General features: G+C 53.1%; 1 protein-coding gene across 5 annotated transcripts in view; it reads left to right on the forward strand.

Annotated features, from left to right (window-relative positions):
- RAP1GAP2 (RAP1 GTPase activating protein 2) overlaps positions 1-3,868 on the forward strand; it is a 262,143-nt gene that overhangs the window by 84,751 nt on the left and 173,524 nt on the right. The window lies entirely within an intron of this gene.

Consider the following 3,868-nt stretch of genomic DNA (forward strand, 5'->3'; position numbering starts at 1 on the left):
GGAATGCCACACAGCGGGATCCATGTGCCAAATCTGAGTCACTTGTCCGTCAGATCCTCTGTTTAATGTTTGTGTAGCTCCAGGAATGGAGGACTGACCTGTGGCTCTCAAGGCTAGTCTTAGAGGCCTCCTGGCTCTGCCTGTTGCTGTCACTGAAGGATCCTGCTGTGGTGCGACAGACTCCTTTGGGGCTCCTTGTGGACTCTGGAAAGGGGATGTTGGGAGTTGGGTGGAGGTTGTGCTGTCAAAGACTCATCCTGTGATTCTCTCTTTTTCAAAATAGAAACTATTCCCCTACCTCAATCAAATGCCTTTCTCAATCTTTTTCTTTCCCCCCACCTCTCTGCCTCCCTCCCTGCCTTCTCTCTTACTCCCTCTTCTCTCCTTTTCCTCATATGGTGGTTATTCCAGAGACACACCGTGCGGCAGCCCAGCAGGGGGCGCTAATGTACCTGCCAAGAATGACTGGCAACGTCTTCCAAGCACAGGTGTGAGTGCTCAGAAGTGTGAGATGTGAGAGGAGGCTTCTGGGTGATTTTCCAGGCTGCTGTGTATGCGTTTGCTCCTAAAGGCAGAAGCGAGTGGGGGTGGCCTGTCTGTCTAAACGTGTGTTTTTTAGCTCTTGCATCACTCCAAGGTTCTGTGATCCACCGGTGGTTGGAGACCCTGCCCCTTGCAGAGAGGAGGGGCAAAGTCTAAAGACATCTGGTTTTCATGAAAAGTTCCACCCTCCTTGCTCCTTAGCCTGTCCAGTTCTTCCCCTCCCCAACCCAGCCAGGTGCAATGGCTGTCATTTTGTCATTTTGTAGGGCCATGGGGGCACTGGGCGTTGGAAGTTGGCTAGGGCGTGGAAGAGGTAGCACCTGCTACGGACTCTGAGACCAGGGTGCTGGCAGCGAGGCTGAGTCCCGTTTTCACACGGATGTGTCTCCTGGAGCGAGTTCCCAGGCACAGAAGGCTCTTTTCTTCAGGACCAAGCATGCGTGTCTGTCTGAACCCACGGGTCCCCTAGGAACGGCTGAGCAGCTGTCTGCCCTCTGTTCTTGATTAACTTCCCTGCCCGCCCTCCTCCTCACCCAGACACTCCCCCTCACCCCCAGCCTTTGGGATCCCCCTGGATTAGTGCAGAGACCTAGGCTGGCAGCTGCCTTGAACCTTATTTTAAGGAACATTGGGCTCTAGGGGGTTGAATGTGCCTTTGAGACCCCATGAGCTGGGACACTGCTGGGAATAAGCTCTCGAGTGGGATGGGATCTGGAAGACTTCTCTCACTGTCATAGTTCTTGCGGTGTTCGTTTCCTGTGGTCTGAATATGTCTAGCTTTCTCCGTCCTCCCAGAGTGCCTCATAGGTGTAGCCTTGGAACTCCTTAGAGTCACTAATGTGAAAATTGTTCCCTTACAGTTTCCTTTCAAACTGTGATTTCAAGGGCAGGTCTTAAGTTTGGCACAAGTGTGTTGCTAACCCCTACCACCTGCTTATTTTTCCTTTTTAAGGAAGGTGTTTCAGGCTCAGAGCCTTCGGCATGCAACAGTAGTGAGGTAGAATTTTATAGGTTGCTATTTGCTTTCCTGGTATGAATGGATTTTTATTTAGGGCCATCATAATATTTCCTTTTAAAATTAAGTACAAAAGTGAGTTGAATTAACTGAAGCAAAATAATAAGTAAATAACCGAGTAGTATGACGTTAAGACAGAAGGTTATGAAGGTAGTATGCAAATGCCCTAATTTGGGGACCCATTGGCTGGGCCCTACTGCACATGGCAGCTGGGAATGACATTGTTTTGTGCTTTGGTGTGTGTTATCCCTGTTTGTTCTGGGTAAGGATTTCATTTCTCTCTCACCCTAGTCTCTAGAACAGAGCAAGACACATTATAAATACTTAATAAATGCTGGTGGAGGGCTGGCTCTGTGGCCTCATGATTAAGGGAGCAAGAACCTAAGTGGCTGGCTGTGGTTTGAATCATGGCCCTGGTGGCTTGAAAAACACACCAGTTGTGTGTGCATGCATGCCCCAAATCCTGACAGCATGGAGAAATGGAGAAGAGATTGTAATGTGACCATTCCCTGTTGGGAGTGATCGCTCTCTCTCTTTATCTCTGTCTCTGGAAAGGGATGAGATGCATGCACTCTCTGGAAAACATTTTAAATATGCTGGTGGGTTGGGCAAACCCAGCACAGGTCTTCATTGCATTCTCTGCTGTTGATGGGTTTCTTCTGTGGCGTGTGTGTGAGAGATGGGGTGGCCAGTGCTGCTGAAACAGGGATTGAGCAGGGGAATCCTGTCTGTGCCCGATGGGTGGAAGCTTGTGGGGCAGGGACAAGGCCTGAGAGGTGACAGTCTTTTAGAGTCTTCTGTTTTCAGCCACATCATGGTTGTGGAGGAGCTAAGACATTCTGGGACCCCAGAACAAGAATGAATAAGGGGACCTGCATGGTGGGAAGACTGTGCACCCATCCCAATGCCCTGTCACCACCGTGTACTTGACCGTGAGCTGGGTCCTGTGCAGTGGTAGCTGGGCAGGGCCACACACACTCACATCGAGATGCGGCCTTCCTCCGTGTGTAGATACGACACACTCCATGCTGGGCAGACCTATGGCCAGTACTCCCATCATCCTCCTTGGCAGCTAGCTGAAGTCTTAGACCACTAGCTCACCGGTGGGCCCTGTGTGTGCTGGGACTCTTTCCTACCCAGGACACTCATTTTCCCACTTTTTTTTTTAAATGTTTTCTTTTTCTCCAGACTGATTGATTCTCAAGTCACTCTGGTGTTCCTGTAGCCTGCCTAAGTGCCAATCCCAGGGATGGGGCTAGGTCACTCAACTCTGGCTATAAATAGATGTCCAAGGCTGTATCTGTGACCCTCACCACCGAGACTCGGGGCCCCAAGGCCATTGCTAATGGATGCTTCATAAATAGACCTGGTGCCTTTTGAACCATCTTGGTGCTCCTTTGCTTCCACCCCAACTCCTTTGTCGAGAAGCTGTACCCACGGAGGGGCAGGGCTAAAGCCTCAGGCCCTTGAGTTCATTTGCAGCGCCTGTCCCCTCTCCAGCACGGCCCCTCTCCTGGCTGGATTTTCTATTTGCTTGAACACCAGACTGAATAAAAAACAAGGCAAATTGCCTCAGGGACCTCTTCGGCCCCAACAGGGCTGTTTCCAAAGATGGACTAATTGGGTTGTTTTAATTCCCTCCAGCCCCCTACCCGATTCCTTTCCCAGAGGAGGCAAAGTAGTTAGTTATGCCTTGAGGGGGCTGCTACCGGAAGTGGATGAGGGGGGCTCATGAGCCTTGCTCCGCGCGGGCCACAGAGATCAGGTCACAGCCCCCTTGCCCAGAAGCTGGCGTCACTTTCCACCGTTCGGTTCCGAAGTGAAGGCGAAGCTTGCAGCCGGTGTGCGGGGGTGGGGGTGGGGACCAACGCGGAGTGTGTGCACAGCGGGCGCTGGGGGCCGGAGCGCCCTGAGGGTGGGGTGGGCAGCGACTCACGCCCGGGGTACACTTGTCTGCCAGGTAGAGGTGTAGCGGCCGTGAAAGTCGGTCATTGACCCCGGGTTGTGCCAAATTTCCAGGGCCAGGAAAACAAATGTAAACGGGGAGCTGACCCCAGCCCACCCCGGTACCCCGGCACGGGAGTCCTTCCGCGGGCTCCCGGGGGAGTGGGAGGCAGCGTCCCGCCTCTGCAGAACGGCCCACCCCACGACCTGGGGCGGGGGAGGCTGGCGAAGCTGGCCGCGCGCGAAGGCAGTTTCGCTTGGACGGAGGACGCGCGTTTCCTCTCAGCGCCTGTGTTTTCTCCCAGTGTTTTAAAGGCAGTGACAGCATCGGAGAAGTATCCCGGCGGGCCGGCCTGGAAGAGCGCG

Source organism: Tupaia chinensis, unplaced genomic scaffold, assembly GCF_000334495.1.
Source record: "Tupaia chinensis unplaced genomic scaffold, TupChi_1.0 Scaffold144899_1, whole genome shotgun sequence".
NCBI classification, from domain to species: domain Eukaryota; kingdom Metazoa; phylum Chordata; class Mammalia; order Scandentia; family Tupaiidae; genus Tupaia; species Tupaia belangeri.